Genomic DNA, 23,720 nt, shown 5'->3' with positions numbered 1-23,720 from the left:
GATTCTTTTAAAGTGTTTATTAAAATACTGGGATATCTTTTAAAATGCATGATATGATACTTCACTGTCTCTCCAGATAAAAACCAAACTCTGGAAGAGGAATTAAAATCCATAGGTTATCAGTATATGAACAAGTAATAACATTCATGTAAAACACTGCAGGAAAATATACATGCACAAATTCCACAGATAGTTTCAACTGGATGCACTATTCTTCACTTTTTGTCTTAAAATCGCTGTGTAGTATTGCTGTGACATGTTAAAAAGCTGCTGTGTTCCACCCTTGAAGAAGCTGCATTTCAGTGGTACATATATTAATCCCATTATCCACAACCCAGTGGTGTTTTGAGGCTGAACTAGCTTATGTTTTCAAACAATTTGAGCCTAATTCTGCCATCCTTATCACGAATAGGATCTTTCTCCATGAGTAGTGTCACTAATATTAATAGGACTATTCACAAAGTAAGGAACTGCTCAGTGTGAGAACAATAGCAGAATGGTGCCCTTTGAAATTATTATTATTAAAGAAAAAGAGTTATTCATGGTAGCGAAGTGAGGACTCACTGGCACAGTGCCTCCTGATGGTTATCTTGGGAATTAGCTCTTGTCCAGCCCGGAGTGCCCTCTGCAGGCCGGTGTCTCACCTGCCTTAGGGCCCCCATGTACCTCCCAGATCCCGGTGCTCCTTTTTCTCTGGGTTCTGCCCCCAGCAGTAACCCACAGTCTGGGTCTCCCCTCCCAGGGTAACCCCCAACCCTCTATCCCACCTTGCCTCAGTGACTACTTCCAGTCACCATCTAGCTGGGCTCTGATTGAGCTGGCCACACCTGTGGTCAGCTACTCACGCAGCTGCTCTCACTCTCCAGGGCTGCTTTTAACCCCTGTTCTGTGGGAGTGGGGCAGCTGCCCCATTACACACCCTCCCCGTTAAGGGAGGGAGTCTCTATCTCCCCAGCTTCCCTCTCAGCTGGGCCTGCAGGAGGTCTCACTCCTGTCGGAGGTTTTCTATTAAGAGGAGCAACCTGCTTCCCTCTTCTACCATCTGGGTCCTCACTGTATCCGGTCCCATTCCTTCAGGGGTTCCCCTGTCTGTCTGGGTCCCCACTATAGATCGTCCCGCTCCCGCATGGGTTCCCAGGTTTAGCTGGTGCCTCTATGCCCCAGCCCCTTTCTCTCTGGGGGTCGCACTGCCACTTCTCTTTGGCCAGTCTCAGACAAAGCCTGATCCTCCGGCCTCCCCCTCCTTCTCTGGGGGCAAAGCCATCTTACCTGCCCCCCCCTTTGTGGCACAGGAAGTACATCCAGTGCCTTCCTTTGGCCACCTCAGGGCTAGCCTGGGCCCTGTGAATCATGTAGGGGCACCCCCTCTTCCTCTGCCCAGGCTCCCCACAGGCCCAACATGTTTGGAGCCTCCCTGTTGACTTCACAGGGGACACTCTGGCAGTTCCACATTGTCCTGGGTGGAGCCTCTTTGCTCCATTCCGATAGGGGCACTCCTGTCTGTAGTGTCCCAGTTGCCCACAGGCAAAACAGCTTTTAGGCCCTGGCACCAGCCTCCAGCCCCACATGCCTGGCCCCTGATGAGGTCCATGTGCCCACCCCTGCAGCAGCTGAAGCAGTTACGCTTGCTGCTCAGCGAGCCAGGCCACACAGGCTCTCCAATAATAGTCCGCCATTTCCTATGCCTTCAGTTCCCCAACTTCCAGATCCGGGCGATAATCCCACAGTCCTTGTCCTACTCCTTGTATCAGGGGTGACTGTCTATGCCCGCATTCTCCACCACGTGTAGCAAAGCGAGGACTCACTGGCATGGCACCTCCTGCTGGTTATCTTGGGAATTAGCTCTTGTCCAGCCCAGAGCACCCTATGCAGGCCTTAGGGCCCCCTGTCCCTCCCGGACCCCGGTGCCCCTTTTCCTCAATCTGGGTCTCCACTCCCAGGGTAACCGCCAACCCTCTATCCCCACTTTGCCTCAGTGATCATCTAGCCCCCACTCACTGGGCCAAACTGCAGTCCGTAAAAGGCCACTCGTCACTGACAAGGGGGTTGGACCAGCTGCCTCTGCCTAACCCAGGGCTGCAGCCTCTGCAACTCCAGTACCTGTTTTGGCCTTTTATCAAGGCCCACAGCCTGGGGATTTGCCAGGATGGAGCACCCCAGTTCCTCTGGCCTTTCCCCCCAGTCCTGCTCTGTTCTCTGTACCCTGAGCTCCCAGGCAGCCAGGTCCTTCCCTCTCTACCACTAGAGAGAGACTCCTTCAGCTTCTGGCCCACAGCCCTCTTATCAGGGCCACCTACATTCACATTTTGAAATGCAGTATGTCTTCAGCACTTTAAAAGATGCCAGGATATCTGGCTTACAAGAATAATCTAAGTAAAATATGTGTCCCAAAAAAGGGTAGGTGTCTTTCCAAAATGCTTCAGTAGGACCATCAGATGCTGTAGAGTGCTGCTTCTCTGGTTTTCCTGTTAAAATGAATGTGTATCTTACTGTGCCATTGAGAATTGAAATATATTGCATCATATCATATGTGCATCTAATGCAAGTACTTTGTGAAAATTACTAATTTGATACTATAATTATGCTTGTAATATAAAATTATTAAGCACTGTCATATTACACAGTAAATGGAACTTATATTGATGCTATAAAATGTATTTCAATAGCATTGCAATAACTTTATTGTATTCTTTAATGGCATCCACAAATGTAACAAAAATAAGATGCAGCTAGGAAAAGACTGGTTGATGGATACAGAAAACTCTGCAATATTAGGACACAATCAAGACAATTTGTGGGCTTCCTGTATGTACTCCCCCCCCCCCCCCCCGCAATGAACACCTGCAATTTATTTTTGTTTTGTTAGACTCAGAGATGCTAAATAGTAGAGGCAGGATTAGATGTTAGTAAATGTACAGTCCCTAGAGTAAGTTGCCCTAATAAATTCAGTATTTTTACATGCTTTTGACTTCTACTTTATAAATGGGGCTATAAATATTATTGATCCTAAATTCATATTTTTAAGGATCTTACTAGCTCAGTCAGTCAGGCCTATGCCAGGCTGACATGAAAATAGATCTCTTATTATTATGAAACCTGAAGCTTATTATCTTGATAAATGTAGCTATGTTTGAGAAATCAGGAAGGCGGGGAGCACTGGAGTTAATACAAATGTGTTCAAGTATATTTTCCCTCTGTAGAACTGTCACATGTAGATAAGACTAGCATGTAGGAACTACTTACTAAACAAGGGAGAAGAAAATATGAATTATGGGAAAGTATGCCAAAGCCTCATCTAAACACATTCATCTAGGCTCCTTTTGTCTGTCAGGGTAAATAAAATGAACAAACAAGCCACAACTGGAGGGGAGAGAGGGAAAGCAGTCAGCTAAAATGTCATGGCTTGCTTCTCTGCAGGTGTCAGCTTGACTTCACTGAAATAGCATGCAGCTTTGATTTTTCTCATCAGGAAAAATATTTATTCCCTTTACCGCACATAGGATTCCAAATGTAAAGGCCTAACATAAGAATGTGCTATGTAGTACAGCATATTTTGACATTACAAAGAAATTGACAAAGGTTTTTTTTAAGACTATTCTTAAAATACTTATTAAATATTTGTTATGTTTAATGTTAAAATGTTATCGTGAATTAACTTAATCTTGTAACTATTGCATTAAACTGGCACATTTGATAATGTGAGCACTGGTCTCTAAGAGCCTCACTGAACATCAACAAACAATTCTGTTACTTTCTCTGACTGTTCAGATTGTTATCATGGGGTGTACAGGTCCCATGAGGCCTCAGCTGTTAAAGGGTTAACGGAAACTGGCTGTTTCCTCAGCTGGGCTGGATGGTAGCCTCACAACAGCTGGGGAAATAAAAAGGATGCAAGTCAGAAGGGCAGGATAGCTGCCAGAGAGGCTGAGGAGACACTGAAAGTAAGACCCTTCAACAGCAGCTCAGGGAAACCATAAGGGGTCAGGAGAGACTGATTCCGACTGCTTCATGCAGAGATCCTGACTTGGAATCCTGAGGAGTGGGTGGGCCTGGGTGCCACTTTCAGATCCAGCAAAGGGTTTATTAAAACTGTGAATGAGTGAGCCATGTTCAAGGGGGCCAGTGGATTGCTAACCTGTCCTCCAGAATAACTGGCTTCTTGACGTATTGAACTTTTTATCACACTGAGAGGAGAGAGACTATTAATGACCCAGCCAGGGTCATAACAAAGAACCCTCAGGCATTGAACTAGATGGCAATTTGCTCATCAAAGAGGGAGGGAAATTGAGATAGAGTTGTTGCATTGTGAGGTTTTGCTGCAAGAGGATGCTGAAGACTGAAAGCAATTGCAGACAGCCATATATCCATTATTTTCTATTTGTCTTAAATTATTCTCTCTCATCTTTGATATGTTGTATTATGCATTATAGTATGCATTTTATATTTTAGCATGTTATCCTGTAGTGTACTGTAGCGAACTTACTATCAATGTTCTGCTTGGTTTGTAGGATTGCTTCACAGTTAACGATTCCATTTGGGCAAACACCATAACATGAGTAAGTTTTTACCATCTACAACTTTTTAAAAAGAGTAATTTCTATTATTAATACATTGTTATTTCTGAAATTTTGAAATACTGAGATTTTTCATTACTTGTGTGTGTATACACACACAGTTTATAGAATCCCTAATTTCCTTTGTTACCTCTAAACTAATTCACCAGTTACTAAATGCCTTATACCACTTTATGTATTCTGTAACACAATAAACATGATTTTATTAATGTTGGATGAACTTTCCTTTAAGTTGCATCTATCTGTAACTCAGATGGTTCTCTAACAATTTGAAGAAGAAGATCTAATAGAGACAAGCTTGGTTCATCTTTAGCTCTATGAGCTTCTTGTTTCATCTACAGTCTCTTGAGAGGTACATACGTGGTGGTGGATAAAACAATAATTATAGCTGAGGTTCTTGCAGCAGCAGCACCACCACTACCTCCAGAGTCTCCACACAAAGTAGTACAACTGTGTAGTAGCAGCAGTATCCCAGAGGGGGTAGATAGTGTGACAAAGTAGCTGACCATATCTTGCTTCTATTCTCACATACTATGGGCTAGTCCTCCCTTTGTAGTGCAAAAGGGCCAGGTGTTTAAAAGTATTTAGGCACCTAATGATGCAGACATGTGACTAGTAGGCACTTTTGGAAATCCCAACTCCCACTGAAATCGATGAGAGTTAGGTTCCTAGTTGGATTTTTAGACGTACCTATCTGGAACTTTAGGTGTCAAAATACTTCTGTAAATCTGGCCCAAATGCACGAAAAAGAATGGGTCTATAACAACCATAGTTTTTCTAGTGTAACTCTAGTGAGCTCAGATCAAACTACTCTATGCATAGGCAGATACAAGAGTACCCAAAAGCTCACCATGCCTCTATAAGGTAATTGTATCAACACAACTGCTGCAAAAGTAGTCAATATAACTTCAATGCACTTGTGCCTTCCTACCCCCAATTCTTACTGCAGTTTAACCAACCTTCCCCTGTTTTCCCCACACTCAACCCATCATGGTATACAAACTGAAAGGTATTCCCTCCTATTGAGGCTCCCCTCATTCATAAGAAAACTTACAGGCAACCTACCCTGGCTCTCTCACTCGTGGAAAGCTAAAAATCTCACATGTTCCACCTTCTTTTCTGGCTTATGACTCTCTCATGCTTAAAAAGTTAAGCCAGTATCTACTTCTTTGCAGGATTGGGGCCTCGGGGCTCCAACAGTTCTGAAGCCTGAATAAAGCTAATTTTTAATCCATGTTCAGAATTCATAATTTGAATATTCTTTTGAGGTACTTCATTTTAGGCAAAGGGCAGTTCTAGGAACACATACAACTCGCATTAAATCAGTGAAAACAGAGTTTTCACTCTCTCCTTCTTCCATCTCTCCCATCCCCAAAAGGCACTAGGGAATTCAAAGTTGAACTCAAAGTAACATTCTTGTTACTTTACATTGTGGTTTACTTTGTTGTAAAATTCACATTTTCTGTAATTCACTTGCATGCAGTAGCTGTTTTGAATAAAAAACCCAAAAGCACTTATTTTTCTTTTGAGGATCTGGGTGAAAGCAGCCTAAAAATGAGAACCTAGGGCATCAACTTCATATAAACAATTTGGCTGACAGGTAGGAGGCTCCTTCCCTTTATTATTTGAAATGACTCGGACTGTCAAAGAAAAAGCAGCATGATCTAGTGGTCTGACTAGTACTTTTACAAATGCCCTTCCTGACTGCCTTACCTGGGGCATGCCACTTAAACTCTTTATGCATCTGTTTACTCATTCATGAAATAAGAATAATAGAATTTACCCACCTTTATACACCACTTTGACATCCCTGAATGGAATATTTAATAGCTACAAAAGATCATGATTTGTTTAAAAATTGAATTAATTTCCTTTTAGTGTTAAAAATGACAACAGCTTCTAAATTTTAAAAAAAGCTTTGACACAAAACACTGTAGCACTCTAACCCAGGAGGTAGTGATAGTGAACTGGTAGTCTCACATGGCTATAAGGGGCCACAACTGCCATTATTACCTTAATTATAAAATCCTACCAAAATGACATTGGCAATCAGGTGTTCTTAGCTAACATTAGACATTAATCATTATCATGCCAGCCAATACAGTTCATATAGTATCGTCCTTGGACAAATGGTTCCAGCTTATCTTCAGGAAATATTGCTGCACCCTTCTCTTTACGTTTCATCTCTTGATGTTCTATAGCATGAAACACAGTACTGTTTGAATACCTACGTTTTTGCTACTCAATCAACAGCTGTGTTCTGTTACCCATTGCTTAAACAATAGTCATTGGCAACTAGTTTGCAAGTTTCAAGTGAGTGTTCCAGTTGCAGACACTGCATTGAAATTTACACTTTTGTGAAGTTCTGTGAAATCACACAAAAAATACTGATTTTTACAGTGGAGTTCATGGCGGGGGGGAAATCACTGGAAATTTTAAACAGAGATATTTCTTTTAATGAAATATGTTTTATTAAAACAGGGTCAGTAATTCAGGAATACTTACCTATAATAGCCAAGTAGGCCTTGAGTTACAGAAAAAGGTCTAAGCTATTGAACGGCTTCAAATACAGCTGCATAGCACACAGAGAAGGGTGGATTAGTGATCTGACCACAGAACTGAGAGTCAGATACTCCTGAACTGAAAGTCAGTACTCTCAGTTCTGATACTGACTCCCTCTGTGGCTTGGATAAGTCCTTTAACCTCTCTGGGCCTCACTATCATTTATACCAGAGGCAAAACTGTTTAAAGGAGCCTTAGTGTAATGATTTAGGCCCCCCAACCTCATTCTCCCCAAGCAGTAAACTGGAGATGGAAATACCTACCTTGCAGTGATTTTGAGAGTTAGTTAATATATGTAAACTGCACTGAAGTGCTATGTAAGTTATATTAAAAGTACATTTCATAGAACAGAACATTTCAATAACAGCAAGATTTCAAAATGTCAACATTAAAAATCACATATGGTGGGGACTGTTTTCCCTGTTCTGTGACAAATTTTTAAAGTATGCAATATCACTTATCCTTATTTGTCCTCATTGCATCATAAAATAAACTTTGATACTCAAACTCGTAGTCACTTAATGTGTCTACCACAAATGTTGATTTGTGTAACCTCCCATCCTCCCCCAAGATAATACATAATGATGCTGGGGGATTATTTAGTTCCCTAGTGCCCTGTGCCTTTGAATCAAAGGATTGAGCTTTTTGGCTGTTTACTCTGAACTGACTCCAGGATTGTAGACCACTATAAGAAATGCCAGAATGATACACTTCTTTAGCACATGAAAAAATAGTTATTTTCTATACAAACTCAAGAGGACCACGGGATAACTTATATTTTCTTATATAAAGAATACTCATGTTTAATTTTCTGCTATGGTCAGGAGCAAGTTAGTTCTGGCAACTGAATATTACTCTTATAAGTGATAGCTTTTTGTGACCACGTCTCTATATTTTGTCTGACATCCCTTTCAGATGGTCTTTGTTTAAACACATAGTCCTAAGCTCCCTCAACATACATAATGGTCATCCTTGCTGTAGGAGGTCACAGAATACAAACATAGACAATGAGAAAAATATGGATACTAACCTTTCCATAACTGTTGTTCTTTGAAATGTGTTGCACATGTCCATTCCATTGTAGGGGTTTGTGTGCTCCGGCATGGTTGTCAGAGAGATTTAGCCTTAGAGATACCCATTGGGGAGGCCTGAGCACCTTCTGCTGGCTTGTGCACACTGTGCAGGCATAAAGGGCTGAGCTTCCCCTGATCCCCCTCAGCTCCTTCCTACCACGACGACTCCAATAGAGAGGGAAGGAGGGTGGGTCATGGAACGGACATGTGCAACACATCTTGAAGAATAACAGTTACGGAAAAGTTAATAGCCATTTTCTCTGCCTTGAGTGATTGCACATATTCATTCCAAGCAATCCCATCTGGAGGTGCATTTGGAGCCTATTTGAAGAGGGACTGGAGGACCACTCGTCCAAATTCACCATCACCTCTAGATTGTTGAGAGATTGCGTAGTGAAAGGCAAATGTGTGACGTGATGACCAGATTGCCACAATGCAAATGTCTAATATGTGCATGTTAGCCAGAAATGCCACAGAGGCTGCTTGGAATCTAGTCAAATGGCCCAATACTCTGTTGGCTTCATGTTTGCCATCTGGCGACAGGCAAAAACAACTGGATATCCATGAAGAAATCCATTGGATGGAAATCGGACTGCCCTTCATTCCGTCTGCAAATGCAATAAACATTTGAGATGAAGATCTGAAAGGTTAAATTGTTCTAGATAAAATGTTAACATTTTTAACATCTAGAGTGTGCAGTGTATCCTTTCCTTTATTACCATGAGGCTCTGGGAAGAAGATCTGCAAGAAAACTGCTTGATTGATATGAAAAGTGGAGGCCACTTTAGTAATACAACTTGTATGGGGATGAATGTAGACTTTATCTGTGCAAAAACAGTATACAGAGGATCTGATACTAATGCCCTCAACTCCCCATCTCTTCTAGCCAATGTAATGGCTACTAAAAACACTACTTGCATTTAATGTGCAACAGAGAGCAGGTCGCTAGAGGCTCAAAGGAGGAATCCATCAGCTCCGTTAAGACTAGATTCAGGCTCAATGGTGGAATAGGGTTCTGTATGTGTGGAAACAGTCTGTTCAAACTCTTTAAAAATCACATGGCCAGTACGTTGGGAAAAAAGGGAGCAGTTAGTCAAAGGAGGGGTGAAATGTTGATAAGCTGTTAGGTGTACCCTGATCAAACTAATCACCAATCCTTCATGTTTCATATACAAAAGATAGTCCAGCACATGCTAAATAGAAGCAAGAATACTGGGAGTTCTATCATCCTCAACCAGATGGAAAACCTCTTTTACTTAGCAAGGTAAGTTGTCCTCATTGATGGTTTTCTACTATTCAACAATATCTCCTGCACCTCGCTGGAGCAGGACTCCCCCACTGTTGGTAACCATGAAGTCTCCAGGCCATCAGGTGAAGGGCCTGAATGCTGGGGTGGAGGAGGCAGTCATGATTCTGCTAAACTAGGCCCATGTGAAGTGGGAGTAAACAGTGGGGGACTGATTGAGAGATCCAAGAGCTGTGAAAACCAGTGCTGATGGGGTCAGTCAGGGCAATCAGTATAAGGCAAGTCTCATCCTACTTGACCTTGCACCAGAACTGATAAGATAAGAGACTGGAATTCCCTTGCAGATATTAGTCAGGTCTATTCACCAATCTAGAGAGGATAAAATGTGACTTCATATGTGCACTAATATGTCTATGTGGTGCCTTCTGGAGTATACACCTCTGCTACCAAGCCCTGAAGGCGACTGAGATGCAGTCTGGAGTACCTGAACATATAAGTGCCCAAGCAACTTTAAACATCTCAATGTGGTGAGAGGATAAATCTTTAAGTCCAGAATCAGGTTTTGCATCATATGAAATCTTGCCTGCAGTAGTAAGGCCCTGGTTGTTGTCAAGTCCAGAACTACTCCAGTACATGCTATTTTCTGGAGACAGTTTGAGTTGATCAGGACAAGCATGTCAAAGGTGGACTGGATTGTGTGAATGCTGGACACCACCCGTGACTTGCAATCAACCTCTTATCAGCCAGTCATCCAGGCAAGGGAATACATGGACCCTTACCTCCAGAGAAATGCTCATACACCACTATACACTTTCTAAAAACATGTAGGACAGTCAAGAGATCACAGGGGAGCACTGTGAAGTAATACTGTTAGCCACTGACTGAATCTCACAAAGTTTCGGTGACTTATGAATTGCCATGTGAAAGTAGGCATCCTTTAAGTCAAGAGACGTGTACCAGTCCCCTGGCTCCAGGGAAGGAATAATGGAAGCTAGAGTGACCATCCAGAATGTTGATGTTTTCAAGAACTTGTTTAAATGCCTTAGATCTAAAATAGGCCTGAGATCCTCTTTTGGCTTTGGGATCAGAAAGTACTAGGAATAAAACTCATTTCTGCTGACTTCTATAGTTTCAACAAGGAGAAGCAATTGTATCTCTTGCAGTAATACTGTCTCATGAGAGAGAGGGTCCCTGAAGAGGGGCAGGGAAGGAGAATGGGAGGAGAGTTGAAATAAAATGGAGTGTACATCCCACTTTCTCAGTGCTGTGACAGACCCAGACCAGTGGGGTACAGGAGTCTGGTAGAGAGCAAATATACTGGTCACTGGATGAGTAGTTTTCTGTTCCCTGAGTGACCAGAGCAGGGGCTGCACTAGAGTAATCAGGAAACTGCTAGAACCGGTTAAGGCAGACAGGCTAATTAGGACACCTGGAGCCAATTAAGAAGAAGCTGCTAGAATCAATTAAGGCAGGCTAATCAGGGCACCTGGGTTTTAAAAGTAGCTCACTTCTGTTTGTGGTGCGAATGTGAGGAGCTGGGAGCAAGAGGCGCACGGAGCTGAGAGTGAGAGGGTGTGCTGCTGGAGGACTGAGGAGCACAAGCATTATCAGACACCAGGAGGAAGGTCCTGTGGTGAGAATAAGGAAGGTGTTTGGAGGAGGCCATGGGGAAGTAGCCCAGGGAGTTGTAGCTGTCATGCAGCTGTTACAGGAGGCACTATAGACAGCTGCAGTCCACTCTGGCTGGAACTCGGAGTAGAGGGCGGGCCTGGGTTCCCCCCAAACCTCCCAATTGACCTGGACTGTGGGTTCTTCCAGGGGGGAAGGTCTCTGGGCTGTTCCCCAACCCACATGGTGAATCTCTGAGGCAAGAAAATCCACCAATATGCACAGGACCCACAAAGATAGAGGAATTTTGTCACAGTGCTTATAACCCACCAATCTGTTGTGATGTGGGCACAGGCATGACTGAAGTGGGACAGACAGTTTGTAAAAACTGGAAAAGGAAAAGATGGAACTGGTACACTCCTCTCGAGCTGCCCATCAAAATGAGCTTTTCAAAGATGCTACCTTCCTTGAAGAACTAGTGGCTGCAGAAGCAGATGGCAGTGGTGGTCATCATTCGTAACCTTTGGCAGGTCTTGGGCTCGAGGAGCAAAACTCTGAAAATGCTGAGACTGATGAGGATGGAACACTTTTCACTTCATTGCTGTGGTATACATATCCAGGGATTTCAGGGTTGCTCTAGAGTCTTTTTGACTATGCAGAGTCTCATCTGTCTTTTCTGGGAAGAGTGATGGCCTTCAAAAGGTAAGTCTTGAAGTGTCTGTTGTACTTCTGCAGTGAGACCAGAAGAGCGTAACCAGGATGAGAACCTCATCGTAATTACAGAGGCCATGCTGTGAGCTGCAGAATCTGCTGCATCAAGACCTGCCTGGAAAGCCATTCTGGTGACCAACTTGCCCTCCTCTTTTAAAGACTGGAACTCATTTGGGATCTTGTTTTTGATCTTCAAAACCGTACCCCATATGGTGAAATTATGGCCCCCAAGAAAAGCTTGCTGGTTTGCAATATGAAGCTGTAATCTGTCTGTGGAATAAATCTTCCTCCCAAATAAATCCTGCTTCTTGTTGTCTTTATTTTTGAGGGTTGATGCTTGGTGCACCTATCTTGGCTGCTGCCACTATAAGGGAGCTGGAGAAGTATGGTTATATATGTGCTCAAACTCCTGAGAGGGGACATAATTCCATCTCTGCACTCTGTGTTTACACTTAGAGGCAGGGAAGCTGGGGTCTATTAAAGGACCTTGGTAGCCTCTAAGATAGCCTCATTTATAGGGAGAGCTATTCTGGCTGGAAACACAGATGTCAAAATATTCACCAGTCTGTGGTATTTTTCCCAGTTCTCCTCTGTCTGGATGTCTAGGGCCATAGCCATCCTCCTCAACAGCTCTTGATGAGTCTAGCAATCATCAGGAAGTGGAGAAATAGGCTCCTCTTGTGGTTGTTCGTGAGAGGGTTCGTGACTCTGCTCAGTGCCGGGCTTGGTACCGACATTATGGTGTTTGTGGCATTACTGCTCCTGATTCCCAGTAGATGGAGGTGGCTGTGCAGATGCTCTTGATTGAGGAGGAAAGCCTCACGGGTTCCAAAAGGGCAACTGCTACAGCCCTGGTCCCCAGCTATGCATAGCCCAAGGGTCCCTCCGATAAGCCCTCTGCTGGTACTGAGACTGAAACCAGGGCAGGCAGGTGATATATCCCCTCTGATGGGAACAGCTAGGTTGAACTGGATTCCTATGTATCCCATTGTCAGATAAAGAAGCTTCTTGTGATCATGGTGATGCCGTAGCTATTGGTACTGGTCAAGAAGGCAGCTCAGACTCTGAAGAAAGGGGAGCTGGGAATATCATTTGTGGCTTTCTCCTAGATGGTACTGGACTAACTGGTACTCTAATGGCCAAATCTGATGGGCTGCCCATTGTGGAGGTGAAGGTGCTGAGGGTGAAACCTTGGGTGCCAGTGCCAGATGAATCTTGAACTGCTGGTGACGGTGGCACAGAGAGGTTTAATAATTCTCTCAGAGCCTCAAACCTCAGGAGTAGATGGTACCAGGAAGACACTATGTGGTACCAAGAACTGAGGACATGTGGATGAAGGTACTTCAGGAGCCAGTCTTGTAAGGCCCACACTGGGCTCTTGAGTCAACAAACTCCCTGGTTTAGAGGTGTACTCTGGGGAGTTCTTCCTCTTTGAATATCCTCCAAAACCTTTATAACACCTCACCCTCTTCTCATCTTTCAACAATCCCAGTGCCGAGTCCGATTTCTGATGTCTCTTCTTCAGTAGTGGTGATGCCAGAGACATGCTATGGACCAATGCCAAGGTGCTTGGCACCTGGACTGAGAGAGATGGCTCAGATGGGGGACATAACATTGATTCCATCAGCGCATATTTTAATCTGGCTGCCCTGTCTTTTTAAAAAAAATAGGGCTTAAAGCCCTTACAAATACCACACTTGACACTCACATGAGTGTCCCTCAAACACTTAAGGCACTGCGGTGAGGGTCACTGCTAGGCATTTCTGTATCACAAGAGTGGCAGGGCTTGAAACCTGGAGAGCGCAGCATATGTCTGGTACTGGGGATGGTATCCAAACTGAATGCTGGAACCATACAAAACAACAAAAGCTTTTATTTTATTTATTTATTTATGTACTAACCTACCAACCAAGCAAAGACTGGGAACTCCAACAACCATCATGTGTGGTAGGGAGGAACTGAGGGTGGTCAGGGCAACTCTGCCTCTTATGCCTGAGTAGTGTGCATAAGACAGCAGAGGATGCTCAGTCTACCCCGACAGGTACTGTTATGGGTAAATCTCTCTGACAACTCTGCACAGGAGGGCACAGACACCTACAGTGGAATGGACATGTACAATCACTTGAAGAATTGTTGTTCTCACCTAGTCAAACACTTAAGGGCAGAAATCTAAATATATAATGAAAAAAGAAAATCTCATTGTCCAATTTGTACTTTACTGCTAATTAAAACTACATAGTTAATAAAACTAGAGTGTTTTCCATCCTCCATTGTAAAGGAGTATTTTATTACTATCCACATCATCGCGCTCACAATTTAGACAGTCAGCATCTTTGTTGTTTGGTTTATTAGCTTCCTAGTGTTGCAGCTGTGTGAAACTAGGCAGTTGCACTTTACAAGCGCTAATTTTCATAGAATATTAAAATTCCATAATTGTGAATTATTTTACAGTATGGAAAAATAACTTCATTTTCATTCTAAGATAGAATTCCTTCCTCTCTCTTTGTGAGTACCAAAAACACAGGGTCATGTTAACCTAATGGTGTTAAGCAAATAATATTTTTGGAAAACATAGTGCCTTTTATGGTGATGTCTACAGCAGTCCTTAGTTTTGTTTTGTTAAACTTAGCAAGATGAAGGCCTCCCAACAGTGTCACCAAGTATTGCTGTCCTGGGCTAAACAAAGCCAAGAAGGTGCTATAAAGCATCCCAAGTCACATGTCCATATCTTCACTGATGATTGTTATATCACGGACCATACATATGACTATACAGTGATAAAACTTCTAGCTCTTCTTTTTAGACCAGTCAACTCCAAAATTACCATCATCCTAGAAATTCAAGATTCCTTTTTCCATGATTTTCTCTTATCCTTTTCTTCTATCCAGGTAAAAACAACTTTTCAGACCTAATTTTCCAGCTTTTATCTTCTCATGCTCCACCTTGGTGAGTTGCCAAGTCTGTGTTTATATATCATGAGTGGGAATATAGATACAAATGTTGATAGCTTGTTTGCAAATAAAGCTCCCTTTATAATATTACATGGACTTTTGAAAGTTTTTCATTCAGCCTACTTTACTTCATCTTTCTGATTTAAAATTAGCATATGTTTTTCTTCACAACCTTGTACATTCAAATGTATAGTCTTATAATCCTGTTGGACAGCTACTGTTTCAATAAAGCTGGATGATAACCAGGTAGAAGCCCGGCACTGCATTCAATTATCATAGGGGCAGAACCTTCACCCCAAAATTATTTGTTGTTTGTTTGTTTTTTATCTTCAACGGCATGCATTTAACAACCCAATTCTTGCAAAGAAAATGGTAGAAAGGGAATTCAATAATGTGAAAACCAATGGCTTTGCTTAAGTGAATTGTCCTTATTGTTAAGAAAATTCAGTGCAAAAACCATTCAGAAGCTAAAGTGTGAGTTCTGAAGATAATTAGCATGACCCCGATTAGCTGTTTAGCAATCACTTGCAGCTATGAGCGCTCCCTATAGGATGGGTTACTGTACCAGGGACTCAACATTGCCATTGATCACAATTTAGCTATTTAAAGTTGGAAATTAAAGTTAAGGGATTTTTGCTTGTGATGCAAGAAAAACAATGTCAGCTAATTGAATATTTGCAGAAGGAGAGTACCTAATCTGTTGAAGAGGAAGGAGTCCAACGATTCAGGAAATCTTCAGGAGTGGTATGGATGCAGTAAAACATGATCACGAAAAGCTACACAAGACAGAAAATTCAAAGGAAAACAAATGAAGAGAGACTTACCTGATAAATATGATACGAAGTTAAAAGCCCTTATCTTCCCAAATGGAATAAAAATGAGTGGAGAGAAACAAATGAGTCATACAACTCCATGGGAATAAAAAGAAGTGCCTTCAGCTATATCTCATCCACGGTCTGTCAATCTAGTGAGTCAAAAAGAAAAAGTGCATTAGATGGCCAGCAACTCATAGGAAATACTGCCCTAAACCCTGTGGATACTTGCCAGGCGCACAAAGCGACCTTCCTTTTTAGTCCACTAGGAAAGCACTATCAACTACATTCCCCACTGACAAGAGCTACCTATGTGAATTTTCCTTGGTTGAGGAGTGCTGGTTGAAAATTTTGATTGACAACTGGGTTTTTGACTAAATGAAATTTTTCATGAAAAATACATGCTTTCTGCATTAAAAAAAGATTAAAAAAAAATAGAGCACCGAAACCCAGAAATATTTTAGCTGAAAACTGAAGTATGTTCAGTGCTGAAATGTCTCATAGGCATTGTAGTTTGGTTGACTCATGCTTCCATTCTCCTTTATGGGACTCCCCTGTTGGATTTCATTTCCCATGCTGCACCACAGGCATGTGAATGCTATGATGCACCGCCTCTCCTTAACAAGTGGGGAGATCATGGTACATCATGGGAGGTATAACCTGGATAGGAAGCCCTGTTTATAGAGGAGAAAGGAAGTATGAGGCACCTGAACTACAAGTCCCCTGAGAAACATCATTATGTTCTTAACTCTCATGAGGTACCATTTCATAAAAAAAAATTCACTGTTCAGCTGAAAAATTTTTTCCCCTAAAAAGTCAAAATTTGCCACAGCATAAACCCTCCAATTTTTCAAACAGCTCCGTACCTGAATACCTACCATAAAAGAGGCTGCAGGTTGTAGACAAATTAACACAATGGTTACAATTCCTAAAGAGGGCAGAGTCTCAGACAGCAACACCTGGCAGGACATTTTATTAAACATAAATCAGTAAACAAAGAATAGTAAAGATATGCCAAGCAACTCTTTAATCCAGGTACTGGTGTAAAAAAAAATCTCAAGGTGGCATACATCTATTGCATCTTATAAACAGCTACTTGGATAGTCTTACTGTATATGCAACACATATCCTGACATTCCCTTGATGAAAATGGGCTTTAAAAAGCCTGGCTTCAGGCACTCCAGTGAGATGCCATTCAGGGGTTTAAATTGATGACACAATGTGGCACGTCTATCACATCGCATGAGGTTATGTCAGCTTACATTGTGCCACTTGGTACCCATAGCTTCTTGTCCAGTGAAAGATGCATCATGCATGATGCAGCATTAACAATTTAAACAACTACAGTGTGGGATTTTAAGATAGAGACTCTTTTGTAAACAATGCACCTCTAGATAGCATTTATCACACAGTGGCTTCTACTATAAACTAAATGTGTGGTAAGACTGCATTTCATTATGTTTCACATTCAACATGTTTGATATTTCCATTACCACCATATATACTGGCCTGATTCTCCAGTGCCTTGTACCTTTTATAATTATTTATGCCTGTCCCAAATGGGTAAAAATGTAAGCATTCTGACAGGGTAGCATTATACACCCACTTTGGAGAGGTGTTAATGACTATACAAGATGCAAGACTGTAGAAAAATCAAACCCACTAGAAAAATGTGTACACAGATACAACACAGTATCCTTTTCTAAGAATAAGCTGCAACAATACTTGCTGTGAGAAAAAAAAATCAAAAGAACATTACTAAGGCAATCGTTCTTTAGACCTTATAGTAAAAAGGGCAATTAAAATGAGAATAATTCATCAGTTACCTTAGTATATGTACCAGTTATTAGACTGTTGAATGGCTTTTTAAGCGAAGATGTGGAAACCTCACCAACTGTTGGGTCATGTAAAACTAGACTGAAAAAGACACTAGAAAATACACTGTAGGGATCCAATCTGCATCAGGAGAAGCTGGATGAGAACCTCATTTTCTAGCCCATTGCGTTTCTATTGTTCCATTATAGTGATCCTTTAATAAGCAGTTTTGAAGATGCATTCCCACACTCAGCTTTGCAAAAGAATCAGATGAACATGCCAATTTGTACCAACAGATGGGCATCTCCACATTTTCATTTCACAAATAAATTAAAGGTTCCCCCCACCCCCCTTTAGAATATATTTGAGGCAAGGCACCTAACTGGGAAGATCTTCCTCTATATCCCATAATGTAAGACTAAGCCCCAATTGGTTTTTAATGGCCAGACCCCGGTGCCAACACAGTCACACTGAAGTCAGTGGGGCTCTGCCCAGGCACAGGGAACCAACCACCTGTGCAAAATAAACTACAGGATCCAGGCCTAACTTTCAACCCACACTTGGTGTGCTCCCGTGGGCACACCTTTTTTTTGTGGGGTGGGGAGGGAGGTGGCAACAATGCTTTTATTAAACCCACTATGTGCTTGCAGCGAGAATAACTGCAGTAGCAAATGAGTATTTGCTTGTACAGTCACCCAGTCTGGGTCCAATTCTTTTATTGAAGGCAATGGGAGCCTTGCCATTGACTGCAATAATGGGAACTACACCAGGCCCTTCCATGTGTGAATGCAGCATTTTATATGAGGAACGGATACTAGCAAATGCATTTAGCTGTTCCAGCTGTTCCACACATTACATAGTTTCTGAAGCCTCCAAAAAAAGACACCCTGGGAAGTCACAGTATATTATGCAGGTGGAAAGGAAGGTACCTCAGTTAGCCCCTTTTCTTTTCATTGTAGAAAACTGCCTTTCACGTTCAAGGCAAATACACAGAATGTACACAAAGCCATGGAAACAGTTTTGCAGGCTTGGGTTTTTGTTTGTTTGTTTGTTTGTTGCCAACACTGGGGAAACTTTTGTACAGTCCTAATGGGAACAATATATTTTAAAAAGAGCACTGATAGTCTGGTATATTAAAGGAGAAGGGAAAGATGCCAAAACCTTGAATGTCAAGTTTGACCCAGGCTTCAAAGTAAAAGAAGTCTATTGGATGCAAGTCTGAGCCCTAGACAAAATTCTCTCCCCCAATGAGATTAACATGAGAGGAGATTAAAAAGTCAGATCTCCTCCCTTGATTAGCCCAGTTGCTCTCAACCTTTCCAGACTACTGTACCCCTTTCATGAGTCTGATTTGTCTTGCGTACCCCCAAGTTTCACCTCACATAAAAACTACTTGCTTACAAAATCAGACATAAAAGTACAAAAATGTCACAGCACACTATTACTGAAAAATTGCTTACTTGCTTATTTTTACCATATATTTATAAAATAAATCAATTGGAATATAAATATTGTACTTGCATTTCAGTGTATAGTATATAGAGCAGTGTAAACAAGTCATTGTCTGTAAGAAATTTTAGTTTGTACTGACTTTGCTAGTGCATTTTACGTAGCCTGTTGTAAAACTAGGCAAATAGCTAGATGAGTTGATGTATCCCCTGGAAGACCTTTGCATCCCCCCAGGGGTACACATACCCCTGGTTGAGAACCACTGGGTTAGCCCACCAGAAAGCAGGAATATTTTTGGAACCCTTTACAATGGTGATATGAATTAATTTCTGAGTTACAAATTGGCTACATCACAAGATTTAATGAGATGTCTCTTGTTTAATAAAATACAGGGGCTGTGTAACATCTCATGATGTAATAGCTTGTGATATATCACAAGATAAATTTGAAGTTACAGTAGCTAGGGGCATCACTGTATAATACCTCTAAAAATAATAAATGGTTGGTGCATCAGTATTATGACATGCTACATCAGGTAATAACAGAATGTGACACAATGCCAAGTGATGACAAAGCTCAAAAGGTCTCGTGCTTTGGTTCAGACAATCATCATGCCCTAAAATCAACTTATTCACCCCAAACATCATTTACACTATCTGAAACTCTTGAATTTGCAATATTGTGCTGGACATTTCCTAAGAATGGATGTCCCAGGCCAAGCCAGAAGACCAACATGAGCAACTGTCCCCTTTACCACCAGTGCTCCCACCTGCAGAGCAAAAGAAGACTCAATCTTTTCCCTCACATTATTCATGTTAGCGTGAAAACATTATAAATGTATCTAAAACAAATGCATATATTAAAAATAGCCATTTTAGCCATGTCCTCCAATAACACAGCAATAATGTGTTAACTTAAAGCATAGGTTTCTAAGGGAGGTTATGGAAATCACTGTCACTGGAAATTTTTAAGATCAGTTAGCCAAACACCTGCCAGGGATGGCATAGGCTTACTTGGTCCTGCCTCAGAATGTGAGGATGGACAGTGGTGCCCAACCTTATTTCACAGGAGGGCCACATAAACCCAGGCACAACCTTGCGTGGGCCAAACAGATTCTACATATTTTATTAAGATTTAAAGTCACCTGTATTGATTTATATTTTAAGTTCAGCTTGTTTCATATGTAATTAGATAGGTAGTTTCTATGTACAGTATTGTCTATTTACACACTTGTGTACACTAAAATGATGTAAACGATGACAAAACACTAAGGGATAGCTGTTAGTAGATTGTGTTGAAGCAGACCATAGGCCTTATGAAATGCTCTGGTGGGCTATGTATGGTCCGCAGGCCATAGGTTGGGCACTGTGATGGGGTGCAACTCACCACACTAGCACCTCCTGCTGGTGACCTTGTGGATCAGCTCACAGGTCAGTTCACCGACCCTCTGTGATGTCTCACCTGCTGTCACTTCTATTCCTGGACCCATGTCACTTCAAGGACTGTGCGTATCCTCTTCAAGATACAGCCCTTCAGCTGTACCACACTCTGTGCTCTCCCCTTCCAGGGGGAAGGTATTGCAGTCCAACGGTCCAGCCACTTCCTCAGTGGTGACTGGGGGGGGGCGGGGTAGGACAGGACCCAGGCCCCCCACTACTCCAGGTCCTGGCCCAGGGACCGTGTAGATGACAGCCATGTGCTGCATCCCCTTCAACTGCTCAGTCTACTTCCCCCGGCCATTTCCCCACAGCCCCAGCACCTTCTCTGCCTTTATCTTAGAGTTAAGCATGCCAGTTTTAGCAGTCAGAGAGGAGCTCAGTTTCACTCCCCTGATCCTGGCCAGCACTACTCTGTCTGAGGTGCTAGCATTCTTCCTTCTGCAAGGCAGCCAGGCCTCCCTCCTCAAGCTCCAGAGAGCAACTGAACCTGTTCTTCCGGGCAGCTCTTCTTATATGGGCTTGCCCAGCCCTGATTGGCTGCTCCTCACAGCCCCTCTCCTATTGGCTGTTTTTTGTGCAGCTGCCCTAGGATTACATTAACCCCTTACATCAGTTAGTATGGCGTGGACACACCATTACAGGCACCCCTGGACTAGATGATCTTCCAGAGTCCCTTCCAGCCCTACACTTGTAGGATTGTATCTGAACAGACCTGGGCCAAGATTTTCAGTAATGAGCTTTATTATTTTTTCAATATAATAAAACAGTTAGGTTCTTAAACCATACGCGGCATCTAAATAAGTAGCCTTAGTTTTAGAGGTGCAGAACACCCAGAGCTCCCACACAAATCAGTGAAACCTCTTGGTCTCATAATATGTGAAAATCAGGCTATTTAGTCAGGTGTCTAAGTATGGATGTAAAAGTCTAAGTTTAGCTCTGATTTTTGAAAATCTTGGACCTGGGCTACATTAAAAAAAATCTCTCTGAAACAGAGGGTGGAAACAAGTTTTCATGGATGTGCAAAACTGTGAAAGAATTATTATCACTATTTGTCAAAGAAATTAAAGGCAGTTCACATAGACCTAAAAAAGAAAAGAAAGCTAACACTTGCAAAAAGAAAGTTGGCTGGAGAGGAGGAGGAGGAAGAGCAGGCTTTTTTTTTTTTTTATATTGAAATTTTTTTTGTCTACATTTATATTTTTTCCCATAAGCAAATATCACCCTGGGGTGATATCTGTATTCCCCGAACACCCAAAACTCCTCCCAACTTCAATGGGAGAACTTGGGGGTTCATCAGGAATTCAGGATAGATTCCCTAGAATTGTGCTTACATCACAAATGATAAACTCTGACCCTGACAACAGGACAAGAAATAACAATGGGGTATGATGAATGAGTGGAAAGGAAGACAGACAAAGAAAAACAAAAGGAAATAAAGTGCTTCCAAGAGCACATTATTTACTAAGTATTCTGATCATGTATTTTGTTTCAATTTTTAGAGTGCTACTTATTATAATAAAAGGATCCTTTCTTCCAAATAATTCATTTCTGGTTTTTAAAGGGCTACATTATGCATACTGTTTACCTATGTCAGTTTTCATCAGGAAGTTGACATTTTGTCACTGTTTAGTTTTGTCTTGTTTACAGCACATCATCATAGACTGACTAAATCATAAAATGACAATTTCCTGAGAAATTTAAAGAGACATACTTAGCCATTTTACACTAAAACAACTGCTCTCAATTTAGGTAATTGCTTTCCCAGCTGACAGATGTGAACCTATCCATTCAGATAATGACTTTTCGAGCTGTCAAGATACAGAGAACAGGAAGTGTACATAGGGGTAAGTGTTCATGAATTAGCAGAATTAGCCAAAGTTTGCAGCTACCTGAATTATCGTGAATTCATTCAGTCTGTTTCTAACAACAAGCAGTAGGTAAGATTTGCTTTAACTATAAAGGTAAAGCATAGGTGAGCATGTGCAAACATGTCCCGTTCAGTACTGAACAAGCCTTGAGTACTGGACATTTTGAAAATTTCTTTGTGTTCTGTTCAAGAGTGAAATAATCACATTAGCCAGATAGTCTTCTTAGTTTTCAACAGTGTTCTTGAGAACATGGGGAAATAGTACACACTGTATTTTGCTGTCTTCACATCAGCCAAGAGTATTCTCTGATTTTCACATACCTAGCATGTGTTCTGTTTTCCAGTAATGTAGAAAATGAATTACATCCCCATGTAGAACATCTTGTTTTGAAGCATGGCCAAAGCAGAGGATTGAGAGAATCTGGGTTCTGTTCTGAGGTCTGCCAGAGTTTCCTATGGAACCTTAGGGAAGTCACTAAGCCAGTCAGTCAGTGATCCAGTTTGTGCATTTGTAAAATGGGGATATCAAGTTGTACCTACCACACAGGGTTGTTGTGAAGCTTAATTCCTTAACGTCTGCAAAGCACTTTGAGTGTCTCAGATGGCTGCTTTACTAGAAGTGCAAGCCATTAGCAACCTTATATATAACATGGTTTTATATATATACACACACATAGTTAGATTTTTCAAAATTTTTAATGTACTAAACTGTACAATAGCCGTCACTTTAAACAGCGATTAAAAAGTGTTTTTTTTTTTCTCATCTGCACAACTGGGATAGTACAACTCGGGCTCACCTGAGTTGCATGTACTAAAATTTGCACTTGACACCCGAGGTAAGTTGGATAATGCACCCACCAAGGAAAGTCCAAAGTGGCACCATGGGGGCAAGTGGGAACTTCAACCCCAAAAGACAGGGCCCAGTAGCATCTCCACTAGGTGCCCAGGCCACACCAGTTGTCTGACATTGACTCATCATTAGACCAGCCATTTTATACAGAAAAAATAGAGACTGACCCAGGTTCTCAAGGAATCAGGAGACCTACAGGGACAGGAAGTAAAAGAAACTTTTTCTTGTTCTGGCCTAGAGTGGCCAAAAGATCATATCAAGTTAAAGGTCCTGGGTCCTAGCTGTTGCTCTGCACTGGGCTCTGTAATTCCACTGTGTCCTATTTCATGAGGCATTTTTGAAAATCCTGCTGCTGCCATCAGCAGCACAAGGAGGGAATAATTCTACAGTACTAGCGGTGTCTGCTTTTTCTTCACACAGCTTCCGTGCCACAGTTTCTGGTAGGTGCAATTAAAACTCTAACAAAAATTACTGGGCCATCACTACATGTGTAGGTTCCAGTTTCTGCATGACTGTGGACTAAGTTTACTTATCTGTATGTGGGGAGATTTTCAAACACATAAATGTCAGTTAGGCACTTCCCTCCTATTGAAAATCAACAAAAGTTAGGTACCTAACTGCCAATTTGTGCCCTTGAAAATCAGTGCAGCATTATATATGACTATATTGCATAGCTACACAAATAGCCAGGAGAGTATGAGCAAAATATAATTCTAAACCTTCACTTGTCTAGTAGTTTAGAAATGCCAATACACCACAGATT

General features: G+C 41.9%; 1 long non-coding RNA gene across 1 annotated transcript in view; it reads right to left on the bottom strand.

Annotated features, from left to right (window-relative positions):
- LOC128845812 (uncharacterized) overlaps positions 1 to 16,499 on the bottom strand; it is a 195,998-nt gene extending 179,499 nt beyond the window's left edge. Inside the window, exons 1-2 of the long non-coding RNA XR_008446727.1 lie at positions 16,416 to 16,499; positions 15,550 to 15,689 (exon numbers count right to left, since the gene is read on the bottom strand). This is a non-coding gene — a long non-coding RNA (uncharacterized LOC128845812). The remainder of the gene's footprint in view (positions 1 to 15,549; positions 15,690 to 16,415) is intronic.
- Positions 16,500 to 23,720: the final 7,221 nt, after the last annotated feature.

Source organism: Malaclemys terrapin, chromosome 11 (assembly GCF_027887155.1).
Source record: "Malaclemys terrapin pileata isolate rMalTer1 chromosome 11, rMalTer1.hap1, whole genome shotgun sequence".
Classification (NCBI taxonomy): Eukaryota; Metazoa; Chordata; order Testudines; family Emydidae; genus Malaclemys; species Malaclemys terrapin.
Note: the sequence above shows the minus strand (reverse complement) of the source record. Positions and strands in the feature narration are given on the sequence as shown.